Raw genomic sequence first — 17506 nt, forward strand, 5'->3', positions numbered from 1 at the left:
TATTTTTGTTTTCTTGATTCATAATTATAAAAATTAGGAAGAGCAGCCGGGACTCTGTAACATACTGAATAGTATCTAGATTTGCTTTTACCAGTGATTTAGATTATCATAATTTAGTCAACAGATCACTTTCTCTTTATCAGAAATACCGGTAAGGGTGAAAAAAGAAGAAGCTGTTGGTGCTGAAACACAAATTTTATTCAACCTCCCCCATTTCAAAGCGTTGATTATTTGGCAAGGCATTTTGGCTAGCATTGACTTGTTACTTAAGAACAGTGTACAAAGGATAATTCATTTTAACTCGTTGTATTAGCACTTCGTCTACATTTGAGAAGAAATAATACTTAATTTCTTGCACCAAAGACGGTCGTCACGTATAGCCCATGAGACAATTATCTCCATCGTTATTCAAAAATAAGAATAACAATCTTTACATTAAAGCAGAAATGTACGGTAAGGTTTTTCTCTTTCAAATGGCTGTGCAAAAACAATTACCCAAAGAGAAAAGACACAGAAATAATTCAAAACCAACTATCTTTGTAACTGACCTCATAGATATACAGTTCCAAATATACAGGTGTAGAACAACACAACGTCATTGTTATTAAATGCTCAGTATTTCAATTTTGTTTTTATTTGGAAAATATCTATGAAGGTTTTCCAAGGGGATATGAAACTACATTTCAATTTCTTGATTTCAGTATCGTGACATCATTTACAAATAAAATGGTATTGACTTCATTGATTATGCATTCTGATTGTTCCAAATCCGCAAGAATGTTGCAAATATTATTGGCAAGTGTAGGTATTAAATTGTCTTGAAATTATGCAAATTATCTAGTTAATTAAAATGAATTATAAGAATTAACAAGTTGTTCAGTTTCACAGTGCTTTTCTTTCTATACACCCTGTAAACTCATTACAATGAGTTGAAATACACAGGGAATATTTAATTACATCAATTTCTTTGTAATGGGCAAATTGTTAATTCCAGTAATGAAAATGAACACCTTTCGATAAGAGTACTGAAAGTAAACAAACGGTGCCTCTTAATATAACTGTTCATTTTAATAACAATAAGTCGACGTCAATTTGAAACATTAAAGAAAATTATCTTTTATGATCGTCATATCGGCTTTATGCGCATGAGGAGTTGTTCAGAAAATGGTAAAACATATTCAGCAATATTGGGCAAAAAATTCAATCTCAATTTAATAACATTGTATAACATTTCAAGTTTCCATTATTACTTCAGTGGAATGTATAGGCATTTCCTGTAAAACATTTTACAGTTAACCCTGTTGCACAATGTAGATTGTATTAAACTTTGAGTATACAATTTCTGGACTTTTTAAATATTCAGGATGGAGAAATAATTCATGTTTCTATTATCCTTAGGTTAAATTTATCAATTAACTAGTCCCGTGAAGAAAAAAACAAGTGACATGATGGACATATTGGACTTATGCAAAAGAGAAATCTTTTTATTGCTGTGAGATATATTTAGAATATTACCTCGACTAAAATCACAAAAATGATCATAAACAGTCTTTGCAATGTCAGCTTACCTATTAAATTACTTTAGTAAATAGATTATCAGCACCGAGATTGTACAACATCCATGTCCCGTTTTGCATTTTGGTAAAATAGGTGTCTCATGCGCAAATTCATTAAACCTTAAGAATTATCATTTCCTTAACCCTACTTAAATGTACGATGAAAAAATAGTTATAATGCTCTTGGTTGTTTGTACAATATATATATATATATATATATATAGTCATTTATCTGTCAAATAAAGGGAAAGGTGAAGAGATAAGAGAGGCACACTGGAGTTATGTAAATGAGAAATCTTAGAAAACAAGATGCATTGCCTACACAAGAAAGTACATTAAATAATTAAATTACTTGACTAAAATGTAAATTTGCTCAGCACATTTCTCAGAAGTCTTTTAACAGCAATGATTTTGTTCCCATTACCGAGTTTTACATTTATGCAAATTATGCACTGTCTCAACTCTTACTCCAGGATTCGATTATATCTTTTGTTTATCATTTTATGACCCTCCCAAAATACAGCTCTTTTCGTAGATTAAATATATTTATTTTAAGTGAAATGCAGAGAAAAGTGAAACAATGTGGCAGCCATATGTGATTTAGTACGCAAATCAGTAATAGTTCTAAGGCGACAATGTATATTAAAAAACGTTGCCTGGACGAAAAATAAGATAAATAAATACTTAGTTGAACAAAATGTCACGTTTTTCTCAATTTAATAGATATAATTCTTTCATCAGTGAACTTGTTGCACCTATTACCCGTTTGTATCGATGCAAATTAGGTGCTGTTATACATCTTAGATTGTATTAGACTTTTAGTATGTAATAATTCTATTGCTCTCAGTAGTAGCTTAAAAGATTAATTAATTAGGGAAATACAAAGAAAAGTGGATTGGATTTATGTAAATGAAGAATATTTCTATGACGACAAAATATTTTCATCAACATTGCTTAGACTAAAAAACAAGGCAAATAAGCCCAAACCTGCATCAAATATCATGTTTAGCCAAATATTTTAAGTAGAAATATTCTATCAGAACCAACTTTGTACCCATAACCCCTTTTGAATTTATGCAAATTAGACACTTTTAATTTCTAGATTTTCCTGGAAATTTAATGTCATTCTGGGACCTTTTTTATACTTTTTGTTATGTTATTTCAAGGATCTTGCTCCAAGGTTGACACTTTTTTGCTTAGATTGACTGGACTAAATATTTAGATTGACGCCAAACCTTCGAAGTATTGTTTGAATACCAAGGCGTCCACCATATCGCTCTTTCTCGATGTGCCCCTGTAATACAATTCCGAACACACGGAGGGACAGTACCAACTGGGAATCAGTGGAAATGGTCGTCTGCACATTGCTTGATACAAAAACGATCATTAGTTGAAAGACACGTAATATGTGATGATGGTTAGAAGATTTTGCACGAACCTCTGCGCATGTCAGAATTGAGGGAAGAAGGAATTTTTCTCTCTTCCTCTTCCTATTTATTGTAGTCTCCATGATCATTGATTTCATTTATCATTGATATATGGCTTGGCTTTAAGATACCGGTGTATCCATGCAATAGGGATAATAAAGTTTTCTTAAAACTCGGTATCACACCAGGTCTTCGTAACTGATAATCTATTGAACCATTTCGAATTAGAAATAAATTTCAATGGCATGCGTGAAAATGTTGTATTTAACACTGACACCAGTTCTAAATAATATCATTCAATTTTCGCAAAGCTCAGCTTTCAAAGCTTCAGTAACCTTTCTGTATTCTGTGTCTGTTCACTAAAATTCACTTAAAATTCATGCTTTATACGCCTTTGAGGATTTAACTTAATTTTACAACAGTAGATTCACCCTAGAATATTGTCCCCGTCACATTGAAATTTATTAAAATGCTTCGTGCTCAATTGTTAAAGATATGCAAACAAAAATCTCTCAACGGACGTAGCGATAGTAAAAATAAGATTAAAACTTTGTCCAGAACAATAGACGCTGAAAAATGCCTAACTACAGCAAATACAGTCATTTATTTCCTTTATTTTCTCGACGGGATTAAACCTTTTGACATATGCAAAATCAAGCCAGATGTGACTCCTTGTCTCACTTATGTAATGTGTGTAACTGAAGAAGAGAAAATTTATGTGATTTGAAGTATGAGATGTCGTCAGCTTGCGATATTTGTTGAAATATGATGCTGATGTCAACTCGTCGAGAGTATTAGAGAAAATCCTCAAAAACAAATTAATCGCTCAAACCAGTTGATTTGTTGGCTGATTTACTAATGATAATACTTGCATACGTATTTGGCGTTTTGCGGAATCGGTGAAACAAACTTTCTTAGCCATATGCTCGCAGATTTATACGCCGTAACGGTTGAGGATTTATACTTACAACAGTAGATTCACCTAGAATATTATCCCCGTCACATAGAAATTTATTAAAATGCTTCGTGTACAATTGCATTTAATATGCAGACAAACATCTCTTAACGAATATAGCGATAGCATCAATAAGATATAAAATGTTATCCAAAACAACAGACACTGAAAAAAATGTCAAACTTCAGCAAATAGAGTCATTGAGTTTCCTTCATTATATCGATGGGATTAAACCTTTTGACAGATGCAAAATCCGGCCAGATGTGACAACTGGTCTTACTTATGGAAAGTTGTAGCTGTCTTAAGTGAAGTAAAATGATGATTTGATGCACGTTTGTTATATGGTGATGGGCATTTGTTATATGGTGATTGGCAATTGTTACACAGTGATGGGCATTCGTTATATAGTGATGGGCATTTGTTATATGGTAATTGGCATTTGTTATATAGTGATGGACATTCGTCATATGGTGATGGACATTTGTGATATTTGATGTGTTATATTGTGATGTTCATTAATCATCTTACGATGTAGATTTTATGTGATGATTTGCCATCGTTATATTGTGATGTGGATATGTTATGTTATGTTGTGATGTGTGGTTATTATTTTGCGATGTTGATTAATTATATCGTCATATGGAATCTTCATGATTACAGTGACTCAAAACTTTCTATTTATGAGTTGCAAAATATTTGCATTTTTATACTAAGTTTCGAATCATGACACCTTATTCCCAAAGGTCAAACCTAATAATTGAGTTTTTCACCACTTAGTACGTGCATTGGTTGAAAATACCAGCATTCTACAGTATTGTAGGTCTAGTATGTATCTTTTGCGGTATCCTCTGTGAGGTCAGTGGCCTATTAATCCCCAGCGAGGACTGACTGTCTAGGGAAGTTTTCGTGTCGAATTTCCCGCCTGATCGGCGACAATTACCAAAAACTTTGAACCATAGCAACTGAGCAGACGTGGACTTTAAAATGTAAACAAACCTAGACGATTGCTATCGTATTAAGTGGACACCAGTTGAATGAATTGAACTTGGACAGAGAGTCGTGTTTAGAGTTTTCTTTACCATTATTCGAATTGCCGAGTGGTCACTGTAATCTCTTTTTACTTAATTAGTCACCTCCCCTCTAACACTATTTAAACAAGTCATGTTATTAAAAAAACATTAAAAAATTATACAGCTCGCAGCATGACTGAATGTCTTTGTCGGACGAATTATCTCCCCTCTCAACCAGAGTCTAACAGTTTAACGTCCGCCCTGTTGTCATAGTGACTATTGTCTTTCAATTCAGAAAATCCGTACAAGAATAAGACCTGACACTGCACCTGATGTTTATTTTTTATCTCCAGCATAGATCAGACAAAACTCTATACCATCAGCAATAAACCACGGAAGTACAAACTGCCGCATATCTGTCGATATTAAGATCTTAGAAAATTTGCACAGGATCATTGATGAATTTGTGTGGAGTTCGTCCACCCATGAGTCGCCTAAGCCTTATGCCGCAAAAATTGCATGTGTTTTTTTACTGCCAAACATCTGTCTTTGCGGCGAAGGACTGTGAACCAAATGTACCGATGTCAAATGGGCCGGTGCAAAAGTTACGCTACAAGCCGTTTAGTCTACAACGAACACGTCCTCCAATGAAACGAAATAGCCTGGCGGTTCAGTATACGTACACAGCAACATCATCCAGTCGTTCCGGTCAAGCACAATATCCAACTGATAAAAAATTTGGAGTATTGCCGCATACTGTGAGATCAAAAAAATGATATAAAAACACTTTACAATAAAACTACCACTACAACTACTACTACAAATGATGATAATGATTAAATAATAAAAGGGTTCACGATGATTAGCGGCAAGTATGTTCATGAAAAAAGACTCTAGCCATGTCTTTAGCCCCGGTCTTACATGTAATCCAAGTTCATGTCATTCATTTCGTGTGCACTGACTAGCCATGCAATGTCAAGCAGAATTGTTCAGTGTTCAGAATCCTCGGCGGTCCTGTTGCTATCGTTGCAAATTTCTTTGGTAACTGTAACTAAGCTGCGATTAGTCTAGCCCGCAGACCGGGCGCCGGCTTTTTCTGCCATGTTTGCTGTGTACAGACGGGCGGTGGCTCCGTAGCGCCAAATGTTGCTCACGCGTATGGTTTGGCGATGTGTCGGTCGAATTCGGCCGAAAATCACACGAAACGAGAGTTTTTGAAGCAAATTAAGTATCAGGTTTGAATTTTGAGAATGATAGGGAACGATCGTCGGTTACATGATAGATGAAATTGCTAATTTGTACAGTAAAATTGAACGTCGAAGATGACATGGCAGCATAGTCCCTATACGAAATAGCCATTTGATTTCCTGACCTTTTTTTTCTTAGGCATATATATACACACGTCTATATGGGGCGTATAGACGCAGAGCGGAATAGACCACAAGTTACTGTGGCCGGTACTGGCCGGTGCTGCGCTACACAGCCAACAAGACAGAAAAGCCGGCGCACAGCCCGTCGGCTACTGTAACCTCCATAAATGTAATAATGTCCATAAATGTAACATCAACCATAATTGTAATAAAGTGCTCCCATATATGTAATATCACCCATAAATTAAAAAAAAATCCACCATAAATGTAATAAAAACATCACCCACAATTGTAATAAATGGTCACTATCAATGTTATAAACAAATCACCCATAAATGTAATACTTGTCAACCATAAATGTAACAAATCTATTTTATCGTTGCGATTGAGGAATCAGCCCTTAGATATTTATATATGCAATAAGGAAAGCAACTCCACACATTATTCATAATCTTAATTGTTGCGTTTAGTGTATTTTGAAAGTGTATTTTACCTTTCCCTGTGTTGTGTACAGAATTGATTGGCCATGGCGAGACACAGCTATAATGTGAATGTCAGTGCAGTCTCTACTCCAGAGTGGAGGAGACTGTATAACATTACGATCCTTTAACGCCATTTTTCGAAAATTTGCTGTACTTTCTTAATCGGTCGCCTCTAATTCATCTTCAGTGGATAAATAGTGTGGAATAATCGATAGAGTGTCTGATATCTAAATTGATAACTAATTAAAAGCAGCTTCTGTGATGCAAATTCCTTTATCTTTTTGTTTCTTGATTCATAATTATAAAATTAGAAAGAGCAGCCGGGACTCTGTAACATACTGAATAGTATCTAGATTTGCTTTTACCAGTGATTTAGATTATCATAATTTAGTCAACAGATCACTTTCTCTTTATCAGAAATACCGGTAAGGGTGAAAAAAGAAGAAGCTGTTGGTGCTGAAACACAAATTTTATTCAACCTCCCCCATTTCAAAGCGTTGATTATTTGGCAAGGCATTTTGGCTAGCATTGACTTGTTACTTAAGAACAGTGTACAGAGGATAATTCATTTTAACTCGTTGTATTAGCACTTCGTCTACATTTGAGAAGAAATAATACTTAATTCTTGCACCAAAGACGGTCGTCACGTATAGCCCATGAGACAATTATCTCCATCGTTATTCAAAATAAGAATAACAATCTTTACATTAAAGCAGAAATGTACGGTAAGGTTTTTCTCTTTCAAATGGCTGTGCAAAACAATTACCCAAAGAGAAAAGACACAGAAATAATTCAAAACCAACTATCTTTGTATCTGACCTCATAGATATACAGTTCCAAATATACAGGTGTAGACAACACAACGTCATTGTTATAAATGCTCAGTATTTCAATTTTGTTTTTATTTGGAAAATATCTATGGAGGTTTCCAAGGGGATATGAAACTACATTTCGATTTCTTGATTTCAGTATCGTGACATCATTTACAAATAAAATGGTATTGACTTCATTGATTATGCATTCTGATTGTTCCAAATCCGCAAGAATGTTGCAAATATTATTGGCAAGTGTAGGTATTACATTGTCTTGAAATTATGCAAATATCTAGTTAATAAAATGAATTATAAGAATTAACAAGTTGTTCAGTTTCACAGTGCTTTTCTTTCTATACACCCTGTAAACTCATTACAATGAGTTGAAATACACAGGGAATATTTAATTACATCAATTTCTTGTAATGGGCAAATTGTTAATTCCAGTAATGAAAATGAACACCTTTCGATAAGAGTACTGAAAGTAAACAAACGGTGCCTCTTAATATAACTGTTCATTTTAATAACAATAAGTCGACGTCAATTTGAAACATTAAAGAAAATTATCTTTTATGATCGTCGTATCGGATTTATGCGCATGAGGAGTTGTTCAGAAAATGGTAAAACATATTCAGCAATATTGGGCAAAAATTTCAATCTCAATTTAGTAACATTGTATAACATTTCAGGTTTCCATTATTACTTAGTGGAATGTATAGGCATTTACTGTAAAACATTTTACAGTTAACCCTGTTGCACAATGTATTAAACTTTGAGTATACAATTTCTGGACTTTTTAAATATTCAGGATGGAGAAATAATTCATGTTTCTATTATCCGTAGGTTAAATTTATCAATTAACTAGTCCCGTGAAGAAAAAAACAAGTGACATGATGGACATATTGGACTTATGCAAAAGAGAAATCTTTTTATTGCTGTGAGATATATTTAGAATATTACCTCGACTAAAATCACAAAAATGATCATAAACAGTCTTTGCAATGTCAGCTTACCTATTAAATTACTTTAGTAAATAGATTATCAGCACCGAGATTGTACAACATCCATGTCCCGTTTTGCATTTTGGTAAAATAGGTGTCTCATGCGCAAATTCATTAAACCTTAAGAATTATCATTTCCTTAACCCTACTTAAATGTACGATGAAAAAATAGTTATAATGCTCTTTGTTGTTTGTACACTATATATATATAGTCATTTATCTGTCAAATAAAGTGAAAGGTGAAGAGATAAGAGAGGCACACTGGAGTTATGTAAATGAGAAATCTTAGAAAACAAGATGCATTGCCTACACAAGAAAGTACATTAAATAATTAAATTACTTGACTAAAATGTAAATTTGCTCAGCACATTTCTCAGAAGTCTTTAACAGCAATGAGTTTGTTCTCATTACCGAGTTTTACATTTATGCAAATTATGCACTGTCTCAACTCTTACTCCAGGATTCGATTATATCTTTTGTTTATCATTTTATGACCCTCCAAATACAGCTCTTTTCGTAGATTAAATTATTTATTTTAAGTGAAAAGCAGAGAAAAGTGAAACAATGTGGCAGCCATATGTGATTTAGTACGCAAATCAGTAATAGTTCTAAGGCGACAATGTATATTAAAAACGTTGCCTGGACGAAAAATAAGATAAATAAATACTTAGTTGAACAAAATGTCACGTTTTTTTCAATTTAATAGATATAATTCTTTCATCAGTGAACTTGTTGCGCCTATTACCCGTTTGTATCGATGCAAATTAGGTGCTGTTATACATCTTAGATTTTATTAGACTTTTAGTATGTAATAATTCTATTGCTCTCAGTAGTAGCTTAAAAGATTAATTAATTAGGGAAATACAAAGAAAAGTGGATTGGATTTATGTAAATGAAGAATATTTCTATGACGACAAAATATTTCATCAACATTGCTTAGACTAAAAAACAAGGCAAATAAGCCCAAACCTGCATCAAATATCATGTTTAGCCAAATATTTTAAGTAGAAATATTCTATCAGAACCAACTTTGTACCCATAACCCCTTTTGAATTTATGCAAATTAGACACTTCTTTTAATTTCTAGATTTTTCTGGAAATTGAATGTCATTCTGGGACCTTTTTTTATACTTTTTGTTATGTTATTTCAAGGATCTTGCTCCAAGGTTGACACTTTTTTGGCTTAGATTGACTGGACTAAATATTTAGATTGACGCCAAACCTTCGAAGTATTGTTTGAATACCAAGGCGTCCACCATATCGCTCTTTCTCGATGTGCCCCTGTAATACAACACACGGAGGGACAGTACCAACTAAGGATCAGTGAAAATGGTCGTCTGCACATTGCTTGATACAACACAAATCATTAGTTGAAAGACACGTAATATGTGATGATGGTTAGAAGATTTTGCACGAACTTCTGCGCATGTCAGAATTGAGGGAAGAAGGAATTTTTCTCTCTTCCTCTTCCTATTTATTGTAGTCTCCATGATAATTGATTTCAATTATCATTGACTATATGGCTTGGCTTTAAGATACCGGTGTATCCATGCAATAGGTATAATAAAGTTTTCTTAAAACTCGGTATCACACCAGGTCTTCGTAACTGATAATCTATTGAACCATTTCGAATTAGAAATAAATTTCAATGGCATGCGTGAAAATGTTGTATTTAACACTGACACCAGTTCTAAATAATATCATTCAATTTTCGCAAAGCTCAGCTTTCAAAGCTTCAGTAACCTTTCTGTATTCTGTGTCTGTTCACTAAAATTCACTTAAAATTCATGCTTTATACGCCTTTGAGGATTTAACTTACAACAGTAGATTCACCCTAGAATATTGTCCCCGTCACATAGAAATTTATGAAAATGCTTCGTGCACAATTGTTAAAGATATGCAAACAAAAATCTCTCAACGGACGTAGCGATAGTAAAAATAAGATTAAAACGTTGTCCAGAACAATAGACGCTGAAAAATGCCTAACTACAGCAAATAGAGTAATTTATTTCCTTTATTTTCTCGACGGGATTAAACCTTTTGACATATGCAAAATCAAGCCAGATGTGACTCCTTGTCTCACTTATGTTATGTGTGTAACTGAAGAAGAGAAAATTTATGTGATTTGAAGTATGAGATGTCGTCAGCTTGCGATATTTGTTGAAATATGATGCTGATGTCAGCTCGTCGAGCGTATTAGAGAAAATCCTCAAAACAAATTATTCGCTCAAACCAGTTGATTTGTTGGCTGATTTACTAATGATAATACTTGCATACGTATTTGGCGTTTTGCGGAATCTGTGTGAAACAAACTTTCTTAGCCATATGCTCGCAGATTTATACGCCGTAACGGTTGAGGATTTATACTTACAACAGTAGATTCACCTAGAATATTTCCCCGTCACATAGAAATTTATTAAAATGCTTCGTGTACAATTGCATTTAATATGCAAACAAACATCTCTTAACGAATATAGCGATAGCATCAATAAGATATAAAATGCTATCCAAAACAACAGACACTGAAAAAATGTCAAACTTCAGCAAATAGAGTCATTGAGTTTCCTTCATTATATCGATGGGATTAAACCTTTTGACAGATGCAAAATCCGACCAGATGTGACAACTGGTCTTACTTATGGAAAGTTGTAGCTGTCTTAAGTGAAGTAAAATGATGATTGATGCACGTTTGTTATATGGTGATGGGCATTTGTTATATGGTGATTGGCAATTGTTACACAGTGATGGGCATTCGTTATATAGTGATGGGCATTTGTTATATGGTAATTGGCATTTGTTATATAGTGATGGACATTCGTCATATGGTGATGGACATTTGTGATATTTGATGTGTTATATTGTGATGTTCATTAATCATCTTACGATGTAGATTTTATGTGATGATTTGCCATCGTTATATTGTGATGTGGATATGTTATGTTATGTTGTGATGTGTGGTTATTATTTTGCGATGTTGATTAATTATATCGTCATATGGAATCTTCATGATTACAGTGACTCAAAACTTTCTATTTATGAGTTGCAAAATATTTGCATTTTTATACTAAGTTTCGAATCATGACACCTTATTCCCAAAGGTCAAACCTAATAATTGAGTTTTTCACCACTTAGTACGTGCATTGGTTGAAAATACCAGCATTCTACAGTATTGTAGGTCTAGTATGTATCTTTTGCGGTATCCTCTGTGAGGTCAGTGGCCTATTAATCCCCAGCGAGGACTGACTGTCTAGGGAAGTTTTCGTGTCGAATTTCCCGCCTGATCGGCGACAATTACCCAAAACTTTGAACCATAGCAACTGGGCAGACGTGGACTTTGAAATGTGAACAACCCTGGACGACTGCTATCGTATTAAATTGACACCAGTTGAATAAATTGAACTTGGACAGAGAGTCGTGTTTAGAGTTTTCTTTACCATTATTCGAATTGCCGGTGGTCACTGTAATCTCTTTTTACTTAATTAGTCACCTCCCCTCTAACACTATTTAAACAAGTCATGTTATTAAAAAAACATTAAAAAATTATACAGCTCGCAGCATGACTGAATGTCTTTGTCGGACGAATTATCTCCCCTCTCAACCAGAGTCTAACAGTTTACGTCCGCCCTGTTGTCATAGTGACTATTGTCTTTCAATTCAGAAAATCCGTACAAGAATAAGACCTGACACTGCACCTGATGTTTATTTTTTATCTCCAGCATAGATCAGACAAAACTCTATACCATCAGCAATAAACCACGGAAGTACAAACTGCAGCATATCTGTCGATATTAAGATCTTAGAAAATTTGCACAGGATCATTGATGAATTTGTGTGGAGTTCGTCCACCCATGAGTCGCCTAAGCCTTATGCCGCAAAAATTGCATGTGTTTTTTTACTGCCAAACATCTGTCTTTGCGGCGAAGGACTGTGAACCAAATGTACCGATGTCAAATGGGCCGGTGCAAAAGTTACGCTACAAGCCGTTTAGTCTACAACGAACACGTCCTCCAATGAAACGAAATAGCCTGACGGTTCAGTATACGTACACAGCAACATCATCCAGTCGTTCCGGTCAAGCACAATATCCAACTGATAAAAAATTTGGAGTATTGCCGCATACTGTGAGATCAACAAAATGATATAAAAACACTTTACAATAAAACTACCACTACAACTACTACTACAAATGATGATAATGATTAAATAATAAAAGGGTTCACGATGATTAGCGGCAAGTATGTTCATGAAAAAAGACTCTAGCCATGTCTTTAGCCCCGGTCTTACATGTAATCCAAGTTCATGTCATTCATTTCATGTACACTCACTAGCCATGCAATGTCAAGCAGAATTGTTCAGTGTTCAGAATCCTCGGCGGTCCTGTTGCTATCGTTGCAAATTTCTTTGGTAACTGTAACTAAACTGCGATAAGTCTAGCCCGCAGGCCGTGCGCTGGCTTTTTCTGCCATGTTTGCTGTGTACAGACGGGCGGTGGCTCCGTAGCGCAAAATGTTGCTCACGTGTATGGTTTTGCGATGTGTCGGTCGAATTCGGCCGAAAATCACACGAAACGAGAGTTTTTGAAGCAAATTAAGTATCAGGTATGAATTTTGAGAATGATAGGGAACGATCGTCGGTTACATGATAGATGAAATTGCTAATTTGTACAGTAAAATTGAACGTCGAAGATGACATGGCAGCATAGTCCCTATACGAAATAGCCATTTGATTTCCTGACCTTTTTTTTCTTAGGCATATATATACACACGTCTATATGGGGCGTATAGACGCAGAGCGGAATAGACCACAGGTTACTGTGGCCGGTACTGGCCGGTGCTGCGCTACACAGCCAACAAGACAGAAAAGCCGGCGCACAGCCCGTCGGCTACTGTAACCTCCATAAATGTAATAATGTCCATAAATGTAACATCAACCATAATTGTAATAAAGTGCTCCCATAAATGTAATATCACCCATAAATGTAACAAAAATCCACCATAAATGTAATAAAAACATCACCCACAATTGTAATAAATGGTCACCATCAATGTTATAAACAAATCACCCATAAATGTAATACTTGTCAACCATAAATGTAACAAATCTATTTTATCGTTGCGATTGAGGAATCAGCCCTTAGATATTTATATATGCAATAAGGAAAGCAACTCCACACATTATTCATAATCTTAATTGTTGCGTTTAGTGTATTTTGAAAGTGTATTTTACCTTTCCCTGTGTTGTGTACAGAATTGATTGGCCATGGCGAGACACAGCTATAATGTGAATGTCAGTGCAGTCTCTACTCCAGAGTGGAGGAGACTGTATAACATTACGATCCTTTAACGCCATTTTTTCGAAAATTTGCTGTACTTTCTTAATCGGTCGCCTCTAATTCATCTTCAGTGGATAAATAGTGTGGAATAATCGATAGAGTGTCTGTATTCCTATGTGGTACCACTTGAAATTTGTTCCTTCACTGGGGATGCAAGGATGTCTAATTTTGTTCTACTGTGTTCAAGGTAGTGTTCGTATTGTTTATACTAGATGGAAATGTAGATATATGTTCTCGTCAACACGTTTCGTGTCGTAAGTTTCTGCTATAAGGTTGTATATTTCTCTGTTACTTGTTCGCTTCCTTATTATGTAATTATCAGTGTCTAGAACTGCTATTCCACTTCCATTATCTAAAGGTTTGATCGGTACCTCGCCGTTTTCTTATTGTGTTCTCAAAGTATTCTATTCTGTGTCTCGGAAAGGAAACCTAGTTTCAGGAAAGTATGCAATAACATTACACTAGTCTTATTAAAGTTATCATTTACTCAGGGTATTGATAAACAAATAATCACAAATACAAGTTCAAGTTTATTACATTTATGGTTGAGTTTTATTACATGTAAGGTTAATTTGTTTATTACATTTGTGGTTGCGGGTTGTTACATTTATTACATTTGTAGTTGATTCAATTACAATTGTGGTCGATATTACATTTGTGGAGGTTACAGCGACAATATTGCAGCTACATGTATCTTTAACCGATCTGACCGTGAAAACCAATACACACAACTTCGCCAAAAGGTCCTCCCTTAGGATTGCGCCGGGCTTCCGGCCTGTCAAAGGACGCTTTCTTAAACCAGGGCGTTTGTGCACCGTAAAAATTATATAAGCCAACAATACTATATTACGAGTGGGTATAATATAAGGTTATTCTCAAAATACCGCGATTTATATCCGAGTACATCGTGCATCGGAGTTATTGTCCGAGACGCGTACATCGTGCAGCGGAGGTATTGTCCGAGACGCTTAGCGTCGAGGACAATACCGAAGCGTACGTTACGATGTACTCGGACATAAATCCCGGTATTTTGGGAACAACCTTATTATTATACACCTTTTTAGTCCAACTTTACAAGAAAAACGTCGAACTTAATTGTACTGAGCGATCGCGAGCATACTGGAAACGCGTTGAGCGCGTCAGCTACGCGCAAAGAACGGAATTTCAACCCGCGCTGCGCAGTACACATGGATGGGAGAAATAGTAGGTGAGCAGCATAATTTCACTCGAATTCACAATTTTTGCACTGAGCATGATTTAATTTCTGAAGTAATGAATGCTAAGAAGTTATGTTCTTGTAAAAAATGTCAAATTTTCTCTTTTTTCCCCTTGTTAACGTTAAGGTGTTTTGAGGTCAAAGGTCAAATAGCGTCCAATAAAGTTATTGTACTCCGCGTCAAAGTTATTGGACTCCGCGTCTTCTGATACCGAAACTTACTTTACGACGAAACTCCATAGGTTACAGACGCAGGTGTATAATAATTTCAGTTACTTAAACGTATAAGGTGGTGATATACCAAATTTTTAGTTTTATGATATAGCATCATATGTTTAGTTACCGTTCAGAAATTGAGTTTCATTATTCTTAACGTTTCTTGAATATACAAATATTTGCTTGTAAATAGGCATTTACGGTCCTCATCGTATAATAAAGAGTCAACATCACAAAATTATGAATCCACATCACAATATAAAGAATGCCCATCAATATATGAAAGATGCTCATCATAATATAACAAACGCGCATCAAAATACAAAGAATACGCGTCACAAAAATAAGGGATGGCCATCACAATATGAAAATCCATATCATGATGTAACAAATGCCGGTTGCAAACTAAAAAATGGCCATTTTAAAATGCCCATCACAACATAACAGATGCTCATTATAATATTAAAAGTATCCATTACTATATAACAAATGCACATCACAGTATAACAAATGCCCATCACCATATAACAAATGCCCATCACTATATAACAAATGCCCATCACTATATAACAAATGCCCATCACTATATAACAAATGCCCATCACTATATAACAAATGCCCATCACTATATAACAAATGCCCATCACTATATAACAAATGCCCATCACCATATAACAAATGCCCATCACTATATAACAAATGCCCATCACTACATAACGAATGTGCTTCACCATTTAACAAATGTGCCTTCAATCATTTTTCGACTTCACTTAAGACAGCTACAGCTTTCCATACTTACTAATGTAATGTGTGTAACTGAAGAACAGAACATTTATATTATTTGAAGCTAAGTATGAAACGTCGTCAGCTTGCGAGATTAGTTGAAATATAATGTTGATGTCAACTCGTCCTGAGTTTTAGAGAAAATCGTCCAAAGAAAAATTAATTGCCCTCCCCCGTAACGAAAAAGTCAGTTGATGCGTGGATTTAAATAGTAATAGTTATACTGGTATAAGTATTTGGTATTGTGCCACATGCTGACAGCTATATACAGTGGTAGTGAGGTTTTAAATCGTGTTCTTAATACTTCGATTAAATTTAATTCAAGCATCGCAAAGTCCGATCTCCACAGTAAAATCCACATTTAAACTGTCAAATATTGGTGAGTTTCCGTCGGTTTGATGATATCATCTGCCTGCTTTGATTATCAGTGACACTGTGAAGATTCCTCAAAAGGCTAGTCGTTCCATCTTGTGGCATTGTCATTTCAAGTGAATGTCAATAGAAAGTCCGAAAGATATCATTATTGTATATAGGAGTACACACAACCTGCAGCACATAGCACTAACAGTAACTGTCACTTGCTACAACAGTACGCAAATAACTAGAAGTGAAGCGCCAAATATATTTGTCTTAGGACGCCTTTCTAATTTTATTATAATGTAAGTGAGTAAAAAATTGAATATAACCAGCGATTATTAAACCCACCTAACATCTTGTAACTTGCATCTTACTTGCACTTCAATAAACAAAATTGCACGTCGCATGCGTGAAAATGTTGTATTTAAAGCTAACGCCATTTTACGCAAAGCTCAGCTTTGAAAGCTTAAGTTACCTTATTATATTCTGTGTCCGGTCACTAAAACGCCTCAGATTCATGTTTTATATGACGTTGAGGATTTATACTTACAACTGTAGATTCACCCTAGAATATCATCCCCGTCACATTGAAATTTATTAAAATGTTGCGTTTACATTTATAATAATATGCAGACATCTCTTAAGGTAATATGCACTTCGAAAGTGAAAGACTTAAACTTTTGCTCAAACTTTCCTCAGTGAAACTTTCAACCATTCTCTTACCAAAGCAAGAATAAAAATCAGGGGTCACCGTGCAAACTTTGGTACTAGAGAGACAAATAACTTGCGATTTCTCGATATTTGAAATTCAAAATGGCCGCCATCCCTGTGTTAACTCTATGAGAAAAAATAAAATTTTCGATTTTCGAAAAACTAAGACGGTGAAAACTTTTCTTTCGCCAAGAGCTTCAAAATGAGCATCCACAAGTGGTAGATCAGAATAAAATTGATAAAATTTGAAGGCCCGAATTTCTGTCCCCGAGGTGCGT

The sequence above is a fragment of the Ptychodera flava genome, chromosome 5 (genome assembly GCF_041260155.1).
Source record: "Ptychodera flava strain L36383 chromosome 5, AS_Pfla_20210202, whole genome shotgun sequence".
NCBI classification, from domain to species: domain Eukaryota; kingdom Metazoa; phylum Hemichordata; class Enteropneusta; family Ptychoderidae; genus Ptychodera; species Ptychodera flava.